Source organism: Canis lupus, chromosome 20 (assembly GCF_048164855.1).
Source record: "Canis lupus baileyi chromosome 20, mCanLup2.hap1, whole genome shotgun sequence".
Classification (NCBI taxonomy): domain Eukaryota; kingdom Metazoa; phylum Chordata; class Mammalia; order Carnivora; family Canidae; genus Canis; species Canis lupus.
In genome coordinates this window covers 26,309,248-26,332,940 of record NC_132857.1, presented here as the reverse complement: position 1 = coordinate 26,332,940, position 23,693 = coordinate 26,309,248, and positions in this window count along the sequence as shown.

The following is a 23,693-nucleotide window of genomic DNA, read 5'->3' as shown; positions in this document are numbered from 1 at the left end:
CTAATTGACATAAGTCATACAGAGAAAGACAAATATTGTATGATTTTATATATATATATGTGGAATCTAAAAAGCACAAAACAGGAAAAAGAAGTGTAATTCATAGATGCAGAGAACAGATTGGTAGTTGCTAGAGGAGAGGGAGTTTAGGAGAATGGACAGAACAGGAAAGGGGAGTCAAGGTTACAAATATCCAGTCATAAAATAAGTTATGAGGATGTAATACACAGCATAGTGACAATAGGCAATATTTTTGTGCTGTATATTATGTAATTTTATGTAGCAACAGGAGGAAAACTAGGTATCATTTCAAAATGAACACAAATATCAAATCATTATATTGTACAACTAAACTAATAATATGTTGTATGTCAATCAATCAATAAATAAATTTCTACACAAATTGAAAAAAATTACAACTAATAAATTCAGTAAAGTTTCAGGATATAAAACCAGCTTTTAAAAAACAATAGTGCAGGACACATGAGTGGCTCAGTGAGTTAAGTGTCTGCCTTCAGCTCTGGTTATGATCCCAGGGTCCTGGTATTAAGCCCCATGTCAGGATCCCTGCTCAGCAGGTAGCCTGCTTCTCCCTCTCCTTCTGCCTGTCCCCTACTTGTTCTGTCTATCTGTCTTTCTCTCTGTCAAATAAATAAATAAAAATTTAAAAGCAATAATGAAAATTTAAAAATTGTGTTTTTATACACTAACAATGAAATATCTGGAAAAAAATAAAATAATCCCATTTACAATAACCAAAAGGTAAAGTACCTAGGAATAAATCTAACCAAGAAGGTAACAGATGTGTACAATGAAAATTTTAAGAAAATCCACAAGGAAACCTCTAAGAAAATAACTCAAAAAATGTAGTAAAGATTGTTGATTGTTAGCCAAAAGAAAAATTTAGCCAAAGAAAAATTAATGAATAGAAGAAGGGGAATAATATGACATATAAAAATAAATAACAAAATGTCCACTTACCTTAATCGCCTTATCAGTAATAACTTTAAATGTATATGGATCAGACACATCAAAACAAAGATATTGGCAAAAACCTTGACTTAATTATATGTCTATAGAGATGTATTTTAGACTAAAAGTCTCAAATAGATTGAAAGTAAAAGAATGGAAAAAGGATATGCCATTCAACTAAAAGAGAGATGGAGTGGCTAATCATAATACCAGGCAAAATATACTTTACACATAAATGTTACTAGGGACAGAAGAAGACATTTTATAATGAAAAAATGTGAATTCATCAAGAATACATAACAATTGTAAAGATAGGTACAATTGTAAAAATTGTAAAGAAAACAATACCTAAAATCCATAATAAATAAATTGATAAATAAAAAGATGATGATAATGATAGATAGACAGATGATAGATGATGGATAGATGATGATGATAGATGATAGATGATGATGATAAATGATAGATAGATAGATGATAGATAGATAGATAGATAGATAGATAGATAGATAGAAATAGATACATAGACAGACAGAATTTAATGGAGAAATACACCATTCAGAAATCATAGTTGGAGATAATACCTCACTTTCAACACAGAACTATACAGAAGATCATCAAGAAAATAAGACTTGAACAGCACATTACACCAACTAGACCTAACACAAATCTGTAAAACACTCCACATGACAAGAGCAGAATACACATTCTTCTCAAGGGCATCTGGAGAGACCAAATGTTAGTATATAAAACAAGTTCCATTAAATTTGAAAGAATTGAAATCACACAAAATATAATCTCTGACCACAGTAGATTGAAATTAAAAATCAATAAAAGGACATTTGTGAAAAACACAAATTTGTGGAAATTGGGCAATACACTCAAATAGGTAATGGACAAAGAAGAAAGTACTAGAAACATTAGGAAACAATTTGAAATGAATTAAAACAAAAATACAACATACCAATTACTATGAGATGTAGGTGGACCAGTGTTAAGGTTTTAGCCATAATTCCTATAATAAAAAGAAAGACCTCCAATTAATGACCTAATCATCTACCTTACTAAACTAGAAAAAGAAATACAAACTGAAACCAAAACGAGTAGAAAAGGGGAAAATAAGATTAATATCTAATAAAGATTAGAATGGAAATAATAGAATAGAATAGAGAAAATTGATTAAGTCAAAAGCTGTTTCTTTGGAAATATCAACCAACTTGATAAACCTTTAGCTAGACAAAGCAAGAAAAAAATACAAATTCCTAATATCAAGAAAGAAAGAAGAAATATTACTCTCGACCTGATAGAGGTAAATTATAAGGGAATACTGTGAAGTACTGCATGCTAAAAGCTTAAACAATCTAGATGGGATGGACATATTCTAAGAAAGAAACAAACTTTCAAAACTAACTCAAAAAGAAATATAAATTCTGGACAGAACTCCAAGTTAAAAAAAAATAGAAATAAAACTTTAATACTTTTTCACAAAGGAAAGTCCTAGCCCTGATGGCCTCACTAGTGAATTCTCCCAAACACTAAAAGAAGAGTTTATACCAACCTTTCACAAGTTCTTAAAAAAAAAAAAAAAGAATAGGAAGGAATATTTCCCAATTCATTGTATGAAGCCAGTATATATTTAAATTAAACACAAAGAAATCATGAAACACATGTATACAAAAAATAGATGCAAAAAAAAAGTCCTTAACATAATTCTTAGAAACTGAATCCAGGAATATCTAAAAAAGATTATAAACCTAAACAAGTGAGATATTTGTCAGGGATGCAAGTTTGGTTTAACATTTAAAAAACAATCAGTGATAATTAGAAATAATAATAAAAGTTTATTTTAGCAGTCTGACATGAGCAAAATAGAGGACTCACCAAGTTGTTCATCCCCCACTGGAACATTCTTTAAAGAAAAAAATCACCAGAAGCTGTCCAAACTAACTTTTTAGATCTTGCAAACAAATAGAGATTTAAAGCACCCAAGGAAAGGTTTGATCAAGAAAAAGCCATTATCAAAATGGCAGAAAAGTTTTGTAGGGTTTTGCTCACCCTCACAACCCACACAGCATGCTCTCAGTCTTGGTCTTAAGTGTCAGCAACCTGGCTAACAGTAACCCCTTTGACTAGAGGGAGAAAGCAGAGCAGACTTTATTTGCAAATGACTGTGCACCTCTGTTTAAACATGACTGAGGGGCAGCCCGGGTGGCTCAGTGGTTTAGCACCACCTTTGGTCCTAGTCCAGGGCCTGATCCTGGAGACCAGGGATCGAGTCCCAGGTCAGGCTCCCTGCATGGAGCCTGCTTCTCCCTCTGCCTGTGTCTCTGCCTCTCTCTCTGTCTCTGTGTCTCTCATTAATAAATAAATAAATAAATTTTTAAAAAGCATGACTGAGAAGTACTTGAAGGACTGACTTATCTCTCACTTAACCAGTAATGCAGATAAGAAAAGCAGCTATTACTATTTATTAAGCAATGGATAACTACAAATCCATAGATGCAGAGGCAAAAGATTCCAGGTGGAGATATACAATAGACCATCTAAGGCCCAGAGGGAAAGCTAGGATGAAGCCCATTGGTAAGTTGGAACACTCAAAAGCAGCTAAATGTATGGAATACTTTAGAAAGCCATCAATGTTGCCCTCACACTGGAATAAAATGCATGTTCAGAAACACCCTGAGAAGACCTGGTGCTATTACCTCAGGTGATGTCTAGGCCCAGAGCAAGTCTCGCTAATTAATGAAGATTTGACCCAGTACAAAGCCAATATGATTTGTCTCAGTTATCAGCTCCTGATATTGGAAGAGATTTCTGTGAAAACATTAGCCAAGAGACACCTGGGTGGCTCAGTTGGTCAGGTATCAGACTCTTGATTTCAGCTCAGGTCATGATCTCAGGGTTGTGAGATTGAGCCCTGCATCAGGCATCCATGCTGGGTGCAAAGCCTGCTTAAGATTCTCTCTCTACACCGCCCCCCTCCTACTCATCCTCTATTAAAAAAAAAAAAAAAAAAAAAAAGCCTTTCTGATTACAAATTGTAGAATGGAAATGCTTTTTTTTTTTTTTTTAAAGATGTTAGCTGAACATGTATCTAAAGGAACATAGATTTCAATGATCACACATGACAAGGAATAGCTTTTGTAAAAACAGTTTGGAAAGTTCCAACATAAATGAACTAGTATAACTGTCAACAATTTTTTTTTAATTCAGTAAATCCTGGTGTTATGAACTGAATGCTTGTATCCTCCACAACCAAATTTATGTTGAAGGTGATATTTGGAGATGGCATATTTGAGATGTAATTAGTGATTATATCATTATAGTGGGGACACTCATGATGAGATTAATGGCCTTAATCAGAAAGGAAGAGAGAGAGCTCTCTACCTCACATACCAAGTAAAGGCCATCTCACAATGAGAAGATAGCCGTCTGCAACCTTTGCAAAGAGAGCTCTGACCAGACCCTGACCCTGCTGGCATCTTAATCTTAGGCTTTCAAAAATGCGAGAAATAAATTCCTATGATTTAAGCTCCCAACTCTACAGTACTATTGTGACAGCCTGAGCTGACTAAGACATATGTGAAGGAGAGGATCAGATTTCCAGAATTGACACATTATAATATCCAAATGCCCAATTTTCAATAAAAATCCAAGGCATACAAATAAACAGTGACAAAACAGGAAAACATGGCTCACTCAACAAAATAAATTAACAGAAACTGTCCCATATGAAGTTTAAATATTGGACTTACTAGACAAAGACTTTAAAGGGAAACACAAGTATTCCCTCTGTTCCTCCAATATTTTTCTAAACTGCATGAGCTGGTGGATGCAAAAACTCTCAGTAAAAAACTAGCAAATTGAATCCAACAGTACATTAAAAAAAGCATTCGCCACAATCAAGCAGGATTTACTCCTGGGCTACAAGGGTGGTTCAATATTTGCAAATCAATTAACATGATATATCACAGTAAAAAGATAGAATAAGAACCATATGATCCTTCTGACAGATACAGAAAAAGCATGTTTTTTGTTGTTGCTGTTTTTAAATATCTTTTCTTTTAATTTATTCATGAGAGACAGAGAGAGAGAGAGAGAGAGAGGCAGAGACACAGGCAGAGGGAGAAGCAGGCTCCATGCCGGGAGCCTGATGTGGGACTTGATCCGGGCCTCCAGGATCACACTCTGGGCTGAAGATGGCTCTAAACCACTGAGCCACCTGGGATGCCCCAGAAAAAGCATTTGACAAAGAACAACATCCATGCATGATAAGAACCCTCAAAAAAGTAGAGATAAAGGGAACATACCTCAAAATCATAAAGGCTATATATGAAATACCTATGGCTAATATCCTCATTGGAGAAAAATGGAGAGCTTTTCCCCTGAGATCAGGAACATAACACAGATGTCCACTCTCACCACTGTAGTTTAATTTAGTACTGGAAGTCCTAGCCTCAGCAATTAGATAACAAAAAGAAATAAAAGGCATCTAATTTGGCAAGGATGAAGTTAAACTTTCACTATCTGCAGATGACAATACTCAATATAGACAACACTAAAGACTCCATCAAAAAATTGCTAGAACTAATACACAAATTCAGTAAAGCCAGAGGAGAAAAAAATCAACATACAGAAATCTGCTGCATTTCTACACACCAATGAGGCAGCCAAAAGAGAAATCAAGGAATCAATCCTACTTACAATTGGACCAAAACCCTAAGTTACTCAAGAACAAACCTAATCAAGAGGTAAAAGAGCTGTGTATAAAGTATCTATACTCTGAAAACAATAGAACACTTGTGAACTAAATTGAAGAGGACACAAAGAAATGGAAAAACATTCCATAGTCATGGATTAGAAGAACAAATAGTATTACAATGTCTATAATACTCAAAGCAATCTACACATTCAATGCAATCCCTATCAAATACCATCAGCATTTTTCACAGAGCTGGAACAAACAATCCTCCAATTTGTATGGAAACTCAAAAGACCCCAAATAGCCAAAGCAATCCTGAAAAAGAAAAGCAAAGATGAAAGCATCACAATTCTGAATTTAAGCTGTATTGCAAAGCTTCAGTGATCACAAAAATAGACATATTCATCAATGGAACAGAATAGAGAACCCAGAAATTAATTCACAACTATATGGACAATTAATCTTTGACGAAGCAGGAAATAATATCCAAGGGAAAAAAGACAGTATCTTCAACAAATGTTGTTGGGAAACTGGACAGCAATATGCAGAAGAATGAAATTGGACCACTTTCTTACACTGCACACAAAAATAAATTGAAAATGGATGGAAGACCTAAATGTGAGACAGGAAACCATCAAAATCCAGAGGACAACACATGCAGTAACCTCTTTGACCCTGGCCACAGAAAATTCATACTAGATATGTCTCCTGAGGCAAGGGAAACAAAAGCAAATATGAACTATTGGGTGGGACTTCATGAAAATACAATTTTTCTGTACACTAAAGCAAGCAATCAGCAAAACTAAAAGGCAAGATACAGAATGGGGGGAGATATTTGCAAATGACATATCTGATAAAGGGTTAGTACCCAAAATATATAAAGAAATTATACAACTCAAAAACCTAAAAAACAAATAGTCCAGTTAAAAATAGGTAGAAGACATGAATAGACATTTTCCAAAGAAGACATACAGATGGCCAATGCCATGAAAGATGCTCAACACAACCCATCATAAAGAAATACAAATCAAAACTATAATGACATATCACTTCACACAAGTCATAATAATTAAAATTAGAAACAACAGGGATTGATGAAGATACAGAGAAAGGGGAACACTCTTGCGCTGTTGGTGAGAATGCAAACTGGTACAGCCACTATGGAAAACTGTGTGGAGGTTCCTCAAGAGTTAAAAATATAAACACCCTCCAATCCAGTAACCATGAGTGTGTTCTCTAGAGTTGAGTTTGTTTCTAGGTTTGCCTCTTTTTTCTCCACCTATGTTCATTTGTTTTATTTCTTAAATTCCACATATGAGTGAAATCATGTGGTATTTGTCTTTCTCTGACTTAGTTTACTTAGCATAATACTCTCTAGCTCCATCAACATCTTTGTAAATGGCAGTATTTCACTCTTTATTGTAGCTGAGAATATTCCAATATATATACCACTTCTTTATCCATTCATCATATGATGGACATTTGGGCTCTTTCTATAATTTGGCTATTGCTGGTAATGCTGCTATAAACATTCAGATGCACATAATCCTTTGAATCTTGCAACCTTTGATTAAATCTCCAGTAGTGCAATTACTGGATTGTAGGGGAGGTTAAATAGGATTAAGGGTGCATTTGTTGTGATGAGCACTAGGCTTTTTTTGGAAGTGATGAATCATTAAATTCTATACCTGGAGCTAAAATAATATTGTAGGTTAAATAACTGGAATCTAAATAAAAACTAGAAAAAAAAACAAAAATACAATTCAATACAATACAATATAATACAATGCACGTGCTGGTAATCATACAGCTGAAGACTCAAGGGGATCCTTTACAGCTTTCTCGAACACTTTTTTTTTTTTAAAGATTTTATTTATTTATTCATGAGAGACACAGAGAGAGAGAGGCAGAGACACAGGCAGAGGGAGAAGCAGGCTCCATGCAGGAAGCCCGATGTGGGACTCAATCCTGGGACTCCAGGATCATGCCCTGAGCCAAAGGCAGAAGCCCAACCACTGAGCCACCCAGGCGTCCCTCTTGAACACTCTTGATGTGAATCTCTCTCCTTTTTGATTACCCTATCCTGGTAATCTAACAATTTCAGACTCCCTGGACTCCCAGAGCTATTTTATTAATTCAGAATAGCTACTAGGCTTCACCTGGGTTTTCCCTTCTAATTGCTAATATTGGCAATAGTATGGGAAAGTATTGCTTTTTCTATCTACTATGCTTATTATCCCTACATTCCTGACTTTTGTTGGATTGACCATGTTTTATTTGTCTTAACTTTCCCCCTATAATGCCTTTGTTTTGCTGTTGAGAAGGTCTGGGATATGTGCTCATGCTTCATCTTGAGTTTCCTTGCGTCCTGTCTGTGAGGTGCCTCAGTGTAGTGACCTATGTTCCGGAAGGTTAATATGTGCCAGCAATGAGCGTCTGTAAGGCAACAGCTTGAATCTGGGCAGGCCATGCATTGTTCCAGCTCCAGAAATGGGAGCCTTTAAGGATTCTGACTTGGCATGAGTGAGAGGAAAGTTGGGGAAAGATCACTCTCCAAGAGCAGCCCACCTTCGTGTTTTCCCCAGACCCCCTAACCCTTATACACCCATACATATCCTTGTTGACTCACCATTATCTTCCCCAGAGTGGCCATTCCAAAACCATCCACACACTTCAAGATTTCTAATTCCTCCCTTCCAAGCCACCTCTGAAGAATTGAACTCCCTTTGTAGCTGTGAATTTAATCCAGTTGGAAAGAAATTTCCATCAAGCTCTGCCAAATGAGTACTTTTCCTACTCCCAATCCTCATGGTGATCTCATGCTAGGTGTGAGACCTCCAGCCACCTGCCCAGTGGGATAACTCAGAAGACTTACCACTGGGTAGAGGGTTCTGCAGATATGAGGCATGTGAAAATACCCTCTCCTCATCTTTAAGTAAAACAACAATAATCATTCTGAGCAAAGTTTATAACAGTTTCAATAATTTTTTCTCAGCAATCCCCAATACTTCTTTCTGCTCAAAGATTCTATTTGATACTAATCCCCAAAACTGATATCTCTGCTCAGATGCTTTCCTATTGGTGGCATTAACTGGAATTGGAAGACACTAATTTACCATCATCCATACAAAAAGCACTTGAAATCAGATAAAACCATTTTGAATATGTGAGTTGTGCTTATTGTGAAAGGATTTAAAAATATATGGAAGTATAAAGAAGAAAGAAAAATATCCCAAATTCTACCCCTACTTCCAGAATAACCGCTATTAACATTCTGGTGCGTTTCCATATATTTGTGTGCCTAGCTGTGCATGTGTGCAGTTCTACATGAATTAAATACTATTGTACAAGCTGTGCTTGCCTATTAAGTCAGCACTGTTCTCTGGACAGCACTGCACACCAGTACATGGAGATGCATGAATCACTTGGTAATAGAAAGCTTTTAAATCAACCACTGTGTCCTGCTATCTTCTATGCCTGTGGGTGTTTTATTTAATTCTTAGTTTGTTATGTTCCCTGTAGAAGTTATGGAAATACATTTTCAGCCCTAGTCCCAGGTTTGTTTTAAACGAGAAGATCCTGTGAACTGTGAGTTACCAATTAGGGGTATTTTGGGAAGCAGTAAGTGAAGATCTTACATCAGACACCACCTGCAACTGAAAGTAAAATCCATCTCTTTTTTTTCCATTTTGGCTTCTCAAGCTCAAAATGAGTGTGTGCAAGCAATACAGGAGAAAGAAGCGAGAAGATAAAGTAAGAGAGAGAGGGTATGAGTGTGAGCCCCCAAAAGACATTCTCCTAATTTACCAATTGTTCCATTTTTTGTCAAAAGGAGAGCTCTTGTTAGAAAATGGGACTAAAAGGAGGCAAGAGAGACACTAGCCTTAGGCAAAAATTTAAGGAAGTGCCAAAAATGTATGAATAATATTTCAACACAGAATTCAAAGTTAATGCAAAATATCTATGAAGAAAAGATCAATTTTTAATTTTTTTAAATTTTTATTTAATTTTAAAAATCTTTTTAAAAAATATAGGATCACTAATATACCCATGTCAAGCCACACTAAAGCCTGGGACAAAATGAAAAAATATTCCAAAAATTCCTGTAATTTTTATACTAATTCTGATTTTTTAAATTTAAATGAAATATAATTTATCTTGTTACTGAGTTTTTCAGTGCCCTCTTAAATTTTGCATCCAAGGAAGAACCTCACTATCCTTGTCTAACGCACCCATTGTCTGTGATGTGGGTTAAAAGCATCAGCCTTCTCAGACACTGAGGATCTGTTTCCTCATCCTGGCTCAGAGCCTGACCTCCTGAGTGATCTGGAAAAGGTCTATGAGCAAAGGAGATGGGATGAACCAGGTGACAGCTACATATCCTTCCAACTCAAACACTGATGCTCTATACTAAAGAGAATGTTCTCCAAAACCACATCTGGAATCACCCAGACAAGGAGGAAAAGATGGTGGGGTTTTTTTGCATCATTAAGATAGATAGATAGATAGATAGATAGATAGATAGATAGATAGATAGATAGATGATAGATAGATAGCATGGTATTAACCTCTTATACAATAACTCTTCTCAGAAGAAATATATTTATTTTAAATGTTGGAAGTTAAAACTTTCTCTCCAATATAATTTGTTCTTGCTTTTGCTTAATGTTGAACACAATCCCAAAAATCTGGACATCTGGTAGTAGTAACAGCATATCATTTCATTGATAATTATTGATAATTATTCAATGTTCCCTTCACTGCATAAACAGATACTTTGACAACTCTTTGTAGTGTCTCAAGTATAGTAATAATGATGCCACAGCCACTCATTCTTTTAACAGCCTCTGGGAGGGTCCTGCCAACACCAGTACTGACCAGTTCAAGGTTCGTGGAGCATTATCATTATTCAGAGGTTCTCAGTGGCAAATTGTAGCACTCTTGTTTCCTGATGAACAGGTCTGTTCCAAATGCATTATTACTCATGAGACTAAAGTAATAAATAATTATGGAGTATAAGATTAAAGTTTGTCAAGAATTTGATTTTATTGCTTAAGATAAATTCAATGTTATTCCTGTAAAATAGATCTTACAAAACTAGTTCCCTTTTTTGTTAGCTGTGTTTTTCTGAGTAATGGCAAAGAAGAAGAGGCAATGTTGACACATAATCTTGAGATCCTATGAAGAGTGTGACTGATTCAGATTGCTATGATACTTCCTTCCCTAAAAAGTGTTTCCCCATCTCTGGGAGTGCTGTGCATTTGAGCAACATATGTCATGTGATCCTGGCAGAAACAAAAAGCTTGAAATTGTCAAATTAAGGTATCATATGCATGCAGCTTGACCCAAATAGTCTGACCTGGCAATGAGTGGCAGAGTTTCTTTTCATCAAACCAGTGAAAAAAGAAGGCTATTGCCTGCTTGAGGATATGCCAAGGAGCAATCTTCTCTCCAGGGTTCATTATAAGCAGACACCTCTGAGGCAAAGATGCCAATCTTTTTTTTTTTTTTGATACTGATCTTTAATATGACTAACAATCTACTCCCTTTAGGTCAGGGTCTGAGTATAATGTTTCATATCCCACAAATTTATATAATCTAATTCTGTGCCAAACACTGCAAGATGGTGGGAACAAAAATGGATGAGACTAGCCCTTGGGCTTCCCTTCTAGTGGGGATGCTTGCAGTAATCAGAGAGGATTGTGGGATTATGTGAGGAAAAGATAGTTTCATGGGCATCAGGTATGATTTCCATTAGGGAGGGTGCATGGAAGTGAAAGGTGAGAGGAAAGGCATCTAGGCAGAGCAAAGGCATCTAAACAGGATGGCCTCTTATTTTCCTCTGTATTTTCATGATGTGGAGAGCTATCTTGTACCTGGTAGATGTTCAATGAGTTTTATTGAATATATGAAACAAAACAGAAACATCACTGGTGGAACCCGAACTATCATCTTTGAAAGTTTTTTTTTCTTTTTGAAAGGGAAATCAGAATCATTTTCCATATAGATTTAAAATGCTGCTAGGAACTGAAAAATGTGCTTTTACCTACTGAATCAGGCACCTTACTGGCAAGGATCTTTTCTCCTTGGGACTCACCTCCATTACTATTTTTTCCCACCATCTATCTGTCCACTGACCCTTCCTTATTTTGTTCGTTTCATTCTACAAAAGGAACAGCAGGGACAAAAACCCACTGGAATGAGACATCATGGGGACTGGGATCTATAATATCAAGGGTTTGGGTTAGTAAGGTAATCTCACTCGTGATTCACTGGATTATTTACTGAGCTACTACGAAAACTTGGATGTGAGCTGGATTATCAGATCAACTTTATAACTACTTGTCATAAGAAAAAAAAATGAGGCAGGAAGGTTATGAACTAATCTCCAACTGTTGTGCCCAAGATTGTGAATCCAAGAAATCACCAAGGAGCTGACATCGATGCAAGTACATGAGGGTTTATTAACAAACTCGAGCTTGGGTCCAAGTATACCTGACACAGGGGAGCAGGGACCTGGACCCGGAGGTGGGTTACAGCTGGGTTTTTATGGGCTGGTCTAGGGGATTTTCAGAAGGGATGGAAGAATTTTTTCATTCCAATATGGGGGAAAGGGTGGGGGAGTTTCTTAAGATTTGTTTTCCTTCCAACACAGGACTTTCTGTCTCTGTCAAGGGTGTTTTGAGCTCTGTTTTCATTCTGATATGGGACTCTGTCAAGGGCACTCAGCATTTTTTCCTGTAAAGTTCAGCTCTTATTCACAGGGGCCTGAGATGGCTGTGCTTGTGCTAATGCTAAACTCTAGGTGGAATGGCCTTAATTTTCTCTGCCTCCACACAACCATGTCTTCCCTTCTTATAGGTACATTCCACTTCTCCTCCAAGAGGAAGAGTCCTGTTGTCCCCATTTTGCCACAACATTTTATTATTGCCCAATATTAGAACCATGGGCAAAGAACTCCTCTGATCAATTGCTCTAAAGTTTATAAATGTTTACACTCTACTTCTGTATTTGTCTCATCCCAGAGCAGTGACCCCAGTTGGGGGAACAACAGTACTCTACAGACCATGTCAGAGAGCATTGCTCTCTACGGTGTCTGAATACTAGAATTAGGGGAACTAACTCTGAGTGCCTCACCTGAGGAGGGGAGCCACTACAACATAAGTGTCAAGTGAGTGAATACACCAAAGATAGTAGATATTGAGCATGACTGAAACTTGAACTCAAATATACAAACTCATTCCAAACTCCTTTCTGTCTGCCTCTCTGTTGAGAAAGATGTCTTATAGGTAAAGCATTTAAATACATTGTTACATATACTGTTACAGCATTTTACATGCTTCTAAAAACACCCTGCTGTTTTAGAAGTCAGAGTTTATATAGTTACAATTATGTGTCTTTCTTCTCTAGAATACCTTCCAATCACCTGGTATTTACTTATGAAGGGAAGAAGCCAATTAGTGTTTTTCAAGCATTCAAGTGGAAATGAACAATAGGTCATTTGCGAATATCTTCTCCCATTCTGTAGGTTGTCTTTTAGTTTTGTTGACTGGATTCTTTGCTGTGCAGAAGCTTTTTATCATGATGAAGTCCCAACAGTACATATTCGCTTTTGTTTCCCTTGCCTTCATAGATGTATCTTGCAAGAAGTTGCTGTGGCCAAGTTCAAAAAGGGTGTTGCCTGTGTTCTCCTCTGGGATTCTGATGTCTTGTCTCACATTTAGATCTTTCATCCATTTTGAGTTTATCTTTGTGTATGGTGCAAGAGAATGATCCAGTTTCATTCTTCAACACGTGGCTGGCCAATTTTCCCAGCACCATTTATTGAAGAGACTGTCCTTTTCCCAGTGGATAGTCTTTCCTGCTTTGTCAAATATTAGTTGACCATAGAATTGAGGGCCCATTTCTGGGTTCTCTATTCTGTTCCATTGATCTATGTGTCTGTTTTTGTGCCAGTACCACGCTGTCTTGATGACCACAGCTTTGTAGTACAACTTGAAATCCAGCATTGTGATGCCCCTAGCTCTGGTTTTCTTTTTCAATATTCCCCTGGCTATTCGGGGTCTTTTCTGATTCCACACAAATCTTAAGATGATTTGTTCCAACTCTCTGAAGACCATGGTATTTTTATAGGGATTGCATTGAATGTGTAAATTGCCCTGGATAGCATTGACATTTTCACAATATTAATTCTACCAATCCATGGGCATGGAATATTTTTCCATCTCTTGGTGTCTTCCTCAATTTCTTTCAGAAGTGTTCTGTAGTTTTTAGGGTCTTGTACAGCCACTTTGGAAAACTATTCCTCAAAGAGTTAAAAATAGAGCTACCCTATGACCCAGCAATTGCACTGATGGCAATTTACCCCAAAAATACAGATGCAGTGAAACGGCAGGACACCTGCACCCCGATGTTTATAGCAGCAATGGCCACGATAGCCAAACTGTGGAAGGAGCCTCGGTGTCCATCGAAAGATGAATGGATAAAGAAGATGTGGTCTATATTTACAGAGGAATATTACTCAGCCATGAGAAATGACAAATACCCACCATTTGCTTCAATGTGGATGGAACTGGAGAGTATTATGCTGAGTGAAATAAGCCGGTCGGGGGATCCCTGGGTGGCACAGCGGCTTGGCGCCTGCCTTTGGCCCAGGGCGCGATCCTAGAGACCCGGGATCGAATCCCACATCGGGCTCCCGGTGCATGGAGCCTGCTTCTCCCTCTGCCTATGTCTCTGCCTCTCTCTCTTTCTCTCTCTGTGACTATCATAAATAAAATAAAATAAAAACTTAAAAAAAATAAGTCAATCGGAGAAGGACAAACATTATATGGTCTCATTCATTTGGAAAATATAAAAAATAGTGAAAGGGAATAAAGGGGAAAAGAGAGAAAATGAGTGGAAATATCAGAGAGGGAGACAGAACATGAGAGACTCCTAACTCTGAGAAACGAACAAGGGTAGTGGAAAGGAAGGTGGACAGGGGATTGGGGTGACTGGGTGACGGGCACTGAAGGCAGCACTTGGTGGGATGAGCACTGGGTGTTATACTATATGTTGGCAAATCGAACTCCAATAAAAAAATATACAAAAAATAAAAATTAATTTTTTTAAAAGCAGGTCTAGGGCTTGGACAGCAAAGAGGGTGATGAGGGCTTGACCAGCTGTCAAGGATAGAGGTATTCTCACTAAATTGATGGGATTTGGGTGCATCAAGGGCGCAAGCCAAGGCCTAGCCAAGCAGAGCAGTCAGAGGAGACTGACAAAAGTTTGATCAAGGACAGTCTTTATCAGTGATCCATAGGCCATAGTTTTATAAACTTTTCTCTAAGTGATGCTTACATTTACGATGTTTAAGAAAAAAGTTCTGAATTTCTTCCAAATATGGAAGAGCTTGCTTGTAATTCTTTTATAGTCACCATTTGTCTCTTCCTATCCCCTCCTGATCAGACTCTCTCTGATATATACACTCCATAGTTGGGCTTTGTATTTACATAGCATTTGCTCCTATTAGCAAATCTATATAGGAGTCATGGATCCTCCATCTTGTTTTATATTCTGCTTTGTACCTCTGTGACAGTTCGTTGAGACTCTCAGCCTCAGTTCCTGGATTCCTAGAGCCCAGCATGGCCATGTCTACCTCATTCTCTCCTCAAGTTACTCTTGCATTGTTTTGTTGCCAGAGGAAAGTACTAGAACAGATGTCTAGGTTGACCCCATTTGTCTATCTGCATCCCACCAAATTTAGATGACCTAGAACTAGTCACATTATCTAAGATCTACTTTGCTCAACTGTACAATGAGGATAATACCACGTATCTTCTAAGAAGTTTTAAGAATTGAAAAAATTAATAGATTTCAAAATGCTTTGAAAGCTGTAAAATTCTCTGCCTCCACCACCATGTTTTGTTGCTCTCTTCCTCCTAGATTCCTTTGTATCCTTCATCAATAATTCTACTTAGAATCTAATGAATACCATTTTAGTTATGCCTGCAGAGGAAGGAAGAGCTCACTTATTGACAGTCTATTGACTCATGATGGAAAAATAATTAAGTCATGTAAAAGTATGACTTATGATTGTTTAGCTCTATTATATATAGGAGACAGTTAAATTCTGCAGAAGGTAATCCAAAGAGCCTGAGCACTTGGCACCTGATAAGTTTACAGCTCCCCAAACACTCAGACACACACAGAGATACACACACACACACACACACACACACACACATACACACCTTGTGACTCAGCCAATTTATATGCACTCTTTAAATTAAAACTCTTACCTTAAGGTTACCTCTTCTCTGTAGTCTTTCTGGGAGGGGGTCTACGTACTGTCTTTATTATGTCCCCTTGCTGCATCTGCAGCAACAAACTTCTCTCTGTGTTGGGCTTATTTCTTTGCATGCATATTTCTCCAGGAAATATGTCTTCTGAGCTGGCAATGAGTCTACATCAGGCTCTAATATAGATACAGGTGGCCCAGGACTACAATATGAGTCACAACCAAAGAGGACTGGTAGGAAACAGCACAGGTTTTCAAATTAAAGGGCAGGCGCATGCTTGATTGACAGTGGGGGTAGAGTAAATGACTGGTGATTTTTCAAATGCCAGAAGATCCCAGATGTAAAATAACTGCTGCTAGTATGGCCTACAGAAGACCTACTGGACCTCAGAATACAAGCACTGAATTCCCTAGTGGTTACACTCTTAGAGGATTCCTATCTGTACAACCTCCACATCCCATAGTCTTCTTAGTTTTTTAATACTCTTTTTCCTGCAGATTAGAGTCAGCTTTGATTCACTTCCTTTACTTGTTCTAAGAAGTTCAGGTACTTCTGAAGAAATGCTGGGACAAAAATGAATGTGTGTGTTTGTATTTTTCAAGACTTTGCATTTTTGTGATGACTAATAAAGTTGCACATCTTTTCATATACGTATTGCCCATTTGTGTATTTTCCTTGGAGAAATGTCTATTCAGATCCTTTGTACAATATAGATTAAATAATTTGTCATGAACAGGAGGAGGGGCAAAAGGGCGGAAGAGCAGGGTCCCCAAGTCACCTGTCCCCACCAAATTACCTAGATAACCTTCAAATCATCCTGAAAACCTACGAATTCGGCCTGAGATTTAAGGAGAGACCAGCTGGAATGCTACAGTGAGAAGAGTTCGCGCTTCTATCAGGTAGGAAGACGGGGAAAAAGAAATAAAGAAGCAAAAGGCCTCCAAGGGGGAGGGGCCCCGCGAGGAGCCGGGCTGAGGCCAGGGCGAGTGTCCCCAGGACAGGAGAGCCCCGTCCCGGAGACGCAGGAGCTGCACCAACCTTCCTGGGGGGAAAAGGGGCTCCAGGGAGGTGGAGCAGGACCCAGGAGGGCGGGGACGCCCTCGGGCTCCCAGGGACACTAACAGGAACCTGCGCCCCGGGAGAGTGCGCCGAGCTCCCTAAGGGCTGCAGCGCGCACGGCGGGACCCGGAGCAGCTCGGGGGGGGCTCGGGGGCGGCTCCGCGGAGGGGGCTGCGGGGCGGGAGCGGCTCGGGGGGGCTCGGGGGCGGCTCCACGGAGGGGGCTGCGGGGCGGGAGCGAATCCAATAGCGCAGGCCCCGGAGCACAGGGCGCCAGGACACAGCCCAGGATCCGGCCTCCCTCGGGACAGGCAGAGGCCTGGAGGGCCCAGGACAGTGAGGACGCTCCTGCCCCGAGCTGAGCAGATCAGAGGGCCAGAATATGTATTTGAACAAATCACAGCTGAAAACTTTCCTAATCTGGGAAGGGAAACAGGCATTCAGATCCAGGAAATCGAGAGATCCCCCCCCCCTAAAATCAATAAAAACCGTTCAACACCTCGACATTTAATAGTGAAGTTTGCAAATTCCAAAGATAAAGAGAAGATCCTTAAAGCAGCAAGAGACAAGAAATCCCTGACTTTTATGGGGAGGACTATTAGGGTAACAGCAGACCTCTCCACAGAGACCTGGCAGGCCAGAAAAGGCTGGCAGGATATATTCAGGGTCCTAAATGAGAAGAACATGCAACCAAGAATACTTTATCCAGCAAGGCTCTCATTCAAAATGGAAGGAGAGATAAAAAGCTTCCAAGACAGGCAGCAACTGAAAGAATATGTGTCCTCCAAACCAGCTCTGCAAGAAATTTTAAGGGGGACTCTTAAAATTCCCCTTTAAGAAGAAGTTCAGTGGAACAATCCACAAAAACAAGGACTGAATAGATATCATGGTGACACTAAACTCATATCTCTCAATAGTAACTATGAACGTGAACGGGCTTAATGACCCCATCAAAAGGCGCAGGGTTTCAGACTGGATAAAAAAGCAGGACCCATCTATTTGCTGTCTACAAGAGACTCGTTTTAGACAGAAGGACACCTACAGCCTGAAAATAAAAGGTTGGAGAACCATTTACCATTCGAATGGTCCTCAAAGGAAAGCAGGGGTAGCCATCCTTATATCAGATAAACTAAAATTTACCCCGAAGACTGTAGTGAGAGATGAAGCGGGACACTATATCATACTTAAATGATCTATTCAACAAGAGGACTTAACAATCCTCAATATATATGCCCCGAATGTGGGAGCTGCCAAATATATAAATCAATTATTAACCAAAGTGAAGAAATACTTAGATAATAATACACTTATACTTGGTGACTTCAATCTAGCGCTTTCTATACTCGATAGGTCTTCTAAGCACAACATCTCCAAAGAAACGAGAGCTTTAAATGATACACTGGACCAGATGGATTTCACAGATATCTACAGAACTTTACATCCAAACTCAACTGAATACACATTCTTCTCAAGTGCACATGGAACTTTCTCCAGAATAGACCACATATTGGGTCACAAATCGGGTCTGAACCGATACCAAAAGATTGGGATAGTCCCCTGCATATTCTCAGACCATAATGCCTTGAAATTAGAACTAAATCACAACAAGAAGTTTGGAAGGACCTCAAACACATGGAGGTGATGGACCATCCTGCTAAAAGATGAAAGGGTCAACCAGCAAATTAAGGAAGAATTAAAAATATTCATGGAAACTAATGAGAATGAAGATACAACCGTTCAAAATCTTTGGGATGCAGCAAAAGCAGTCCTAAGGGGGAAATACATCGCAATACAAGCATCCATTCAAAAACTGGAAAGAACTCAAATACAAAAGCTAACCTTACACATAAAGGAGCTATAGAAAAAACAGCAAATAGATCCTACACCCAGGAGAAGAAGGGAGTTAATAAAGATTCGAGCAGAACTCAACGAAATCGAGACCAGAAGAACTGTGGAACAGATCAACAGAACCAGGAGTTGGTTCTTTGAAAGAATTAATAAGATAGATAAACCATTAGCCAGCCTTATTAAAAAGAAGAGAGAGGAGACTCAAATTAATAAAATCATGAATGAGAAAGGAGAGATCACTACCAACACCAAGGAAATACAAACGATTTTAAAAACATATTATGAACAGCTATACGCCAATATATTAGGCAATCTAGAAGAAATGGACACATTCCTGGAAAGCCACAAACTACCAAAACTGGAACAGGAAGAAATAGAAAACCTGAACAGGCCAATAACCAGGGAGGAAATGGAAGCAGTCATCAAAAACCTCCCAAGACACAAGAGTCCAGGGCCAGATGGCTTCCCAGGGGAATTCTATCAAACGTTTAAAGAAGAAACCATACCTATTCTCCTAAAGCTGTTTGGAAAGATAGAAAGAGATGGAGTACTTCCAAATTCGTTCTATGAGGCCAGCATCACCTTAACTCCAAAACCAGACAAAGACCCCACCAAAAAGGAGAATTACAGACCAATATCCCTGATGAACATGGATGCAAAAATTCTCAACAAGATACTAGCCAATAGGATCCAACAGCACATTAAGAAAATTATTCAGTAGGATTTATCCCCGAGACACAAGGCTGTTCAACACCCGTAAAACAATCAATGTGATTCATCATATCAGCAAGAGAAAAACCAAGAACCATATGATCCTCTCATTAGATGTAGAGAAAGGATTTGACAAAATACAGCATCCATTACTGATCAAAACTCTTCAGAGGGATCCCTGGGTGGCGCAGCGGTTTGGCGCCTGCCTTTGGCCTAGGGCACAATCCTGGAGACCCAGGATCGATTCCCACGTCGGGCTCCAGGTGCATGGAGCCTGCTTCTCTCTGCCTGTGTCTCTGCCTCTCTTTCTCTCTCTGTGACTATCATAAATAATAAAAATTAAAAAAATATATTTAAAAAAAAAACTCTTCAGAGTGTAGGGATAGAGGGAACATTTCTCAACATCTTAAAAGCCATCTATGAAAAGCCCACAGCAAATATCATTCTCAATGGGGAAGGACTGGGAGCCTTTCCCCTAAGATCAAGAACAAGACAGGGATGTCCACTCTCACCACTGCTATTCAACATAGTACTGGAAGTCCTAGTCTCAGCAATCAGACAACAAAAAGACATTAAAGGCATTCAAATTGGCAAAGAAGAAGTCAAACTCTCCCTCTTCGCCGATGACATGATACTCTACATAGAAAACCCAAAAGTCTCCACCCCAAGATTGATAGAACTCATACAGCAATTCAGTAGCGTGGCAGGATACAAAATCAATGCCCAGAAATCAGTGGCATTTCTATACACTAACAATGAGACTGAAGAAAGAGAAATTAAGGAGTCAATCCCATTTACAATTGCACCCAAAAGCATAAGGTACCTAGGAATAAACCTAACCAAAGATGTAAAGGATCTATACCCTCAAAACTATAGAACACTTCTGAAAGAAATTGAGGAAGACAGAAAGACATGGAAAAATATTCCATGCTCATGGATTGGAAGAATTAATATTGTGAAAATGTCAATGTTACCCAGGGCAATATACACATTTAATGCAATCCCAATCAAAATACCATGGACTTTCTTCAGAGAGTTAGAACAAATTATTTTAAGATTTGTGTGGAATCAGAAAAGACCCCGAATAGCCAGGGGAATTTTAAAAAAGAAAACCATATCTGGGGGCATCACAATGCCAGATTTCAGGTTGTACTACAAAGCTGTGGTCATCAAGACAGTGTGGTACTGGCACAAAAACAGACACATAGATCAATGGAACAGAATAGAGAACCCAGAAGTGGACCCTCAACTTTTTGGCCAACTAATATTCGATAAAGGAGGAAAGACTATCCGTTGGAAGAAAGACAGTCTCTTCAATAAATGCTGCTGGGAAAATTGGACATCCACGTGCAGAAGAATGAAACTAGACTACTCTCTTGCACCATACACAAAGATAAACTCAAAATGGATGAAAGATCTAAATGTGAGACAAGATTCCATCAAAATCCTAGAGAAGAACACAGGCAACACCCTTTTTGAACTCGGCCACAGTAACTTCTTGCAAGATACATCCACGAAGGCAAAAGAAACAAAAGCAAAAATGAACTATTGGGACTTCATCAAGATAAGAAGCTTCTGCACAGCAAAGGATACAGTCAACAAAACTAAAAGACAACCTACAGAATGGGAGAAGATATTTGCAAATGATGTATCAGAGAAAGGGCTAGTTTCCAAGATCTATAAAGAACTTCTTAAACTCAACACCAAAGAAACAATCCAATCATGAAATGGGCAAAAGACATGAAGAGAAATCTCACAGAGGAAGACATAGACATGGCCAACAAGCCCATGAGAAAATGCTCTGCATCCCTTGCCATCAGGGAAATACAAATCAAAACCACAATGAGATACCACCTCACACCAGTGAGAATGGGGCAAATTAACAAGGCAGGAAACCACAAATGTTGGAGAGGATGCGGAGAAAAGGGAACCCTCTTGCACTGTTGGTGGTAATGTGAACTGTTGCAGCCACTCTGGAAAACTGTGTGGAGGTTCCTCAAAGAGTTAAAAATAGACCTGCCCTACGACCCAGCAATTGCAGTGTTGGGGATTTACCCCAAAGATACAAATGCAATGAAACGCCGGGACACCTGCACCCCGATGTTTATAGCAGCAATGGCCACGATAGCCAAACTGTGGAAGGAGCCTCGGTGTCCAACGAAAGATGAATGGATAAAGATGTGGTTTATATATACAATGGAATATTACTCAGCCATTTGAAATGACAAATACCCACCATTTGCTTCAACGTGGATGGAACTGGAAGGTATTATGCTGAGTGAAGTAAGTCAGTCGGAGAAGGACAAACATTATATGTTCTCATTCATGTGGGGAATATAAATAATAGTGAAAGGGAATATAAGGGAAGGGAGAAGAATTGTGTGGGAAATATCAGAAAGGGAGACAGAAGGTAAAGACTCCTAACTCTGGGAAACGAACTAGGGGTGGTAGAAGGGGATGAGGGCGGGGGGTGGGAGTGAATGGGTGACGGGCACTGGGGGTTATTCTGTATGTTAGTAAATTGAACACCAATAAAAAATAAATTAAAAAAAAAAGAAAAAAAAATAGAAAAAAAAAATAAAAAAAAATAAGTGTTCCATTTTGTAAAAAAAAAAAAAAAAAGCTGAAATGAAGAAATGAAGAAAATGTACAGAAAGCCTAGAACTAGAAGCACATAAATAACAGCCACACCAAATCAGAAGATGCTTTGAAAATGGACTACTGTGCAATAGCAATCAGCCCAAATTTCCTGGAAGTAACTTATGGAAAGATAAGTGCTAGAATGGAGTGTGCAGTAAAGTTCCCTAAAATGAGATAATTCACAAGAAGTACTTAGAACATGCTTGGCACATAGTAATGCTCAATAAATGTTATTGTTGTTTTAAATATTAAAGTCATTTTTACACCCAGGAAGAATCCTATATTTCCCTATATAACACTATTCTCCTTTAGGGAGCAGTGAATGATATCTTTTTTGTTGTTTATATCTACTGGTTTTTTTTTTCTTTTTTTAGGTTGGTGTGATATCACTAGCACACGTTTTAGAGTCAGGCATATCTGAGTTCAATCCTTGCCCTCCCACATGCCCACCCTCCAACCCTGAGGCAATCACTTAACCCCGATGAGCCTGTTTACTCCTAGGTAAAAGGAGATAAGTGCAGGTAATCCTTTCTCCAGAGCTGAGGTTGCTGTTCTCAATCTGCTTCTCTGTGTATGTGTGCTTCATTTTTCTCACTTCCAACTCATCTCCCCAACTTATCACTTGTTTGTTAGTGCTCCTTAATATGTCCAGCTTGGCCATGTTCTTAGCTCACCAACATAAACATTCTGTGCTTCTTATTCAAGAGGAATATTTTCTTTTTCCTCTCTGCACAAATTAGAGTATTTTGCCCTTGGATTATGTACTCACTTCAGTACCAGCTTGACATAACTCGTGGAGCAGGGGAGGAAGATGATGGCATTTGGCAAGGAATATGACTATCTGAGACAACTGGGGCTGTGGCCAGCAAAATAGATAAACCATATCTATCCATTCTACACTCATATCCTCACTTCAACAGCTTCTTTGTTCACTTATGCTCTTTCCTGATTTTCTACCTTGGAAATTCCCACTTTTTCTTCAAAGATCAATTCCTATGTCCTTTCCTTTTTTAAATCTGCCCTAAATCCCCCTATCCAGCTGGCTGAATGATTGCACCATTGTCTGTCATTCTAGAATCCCTTTCACAAGGCATATCTACTTTTCTCCCCTGTGGAGCTCTTTGTTGCATAATAGCAGAAGCCATGCAAGTGCCTGACACATAAATGGCACTCTATATCACTTGCCTGCTAGGTAGGAAGTAGAGGGCCCATTCTTGCTTCATATCCTATTCTCTTGAGAGTAATGGAGATTTTGGGTAAGAAAATATAAGCTCCAAAAATGACTAAACTTAAAGAAACTCAAAGAGTGGACAAGCAGGAAAATAGCATGAGGGTGTTGAGAATACAGAAGATACAGAGGTAAGGAAGAAATGCAAAAAAGGAAGAAATGATTAATACTAAATTAATTCAATTATCCAACAAATATTTAATGAATGCTAACTATAACCTAGATAATTTGCTAGGTAGAGATATTTTTAA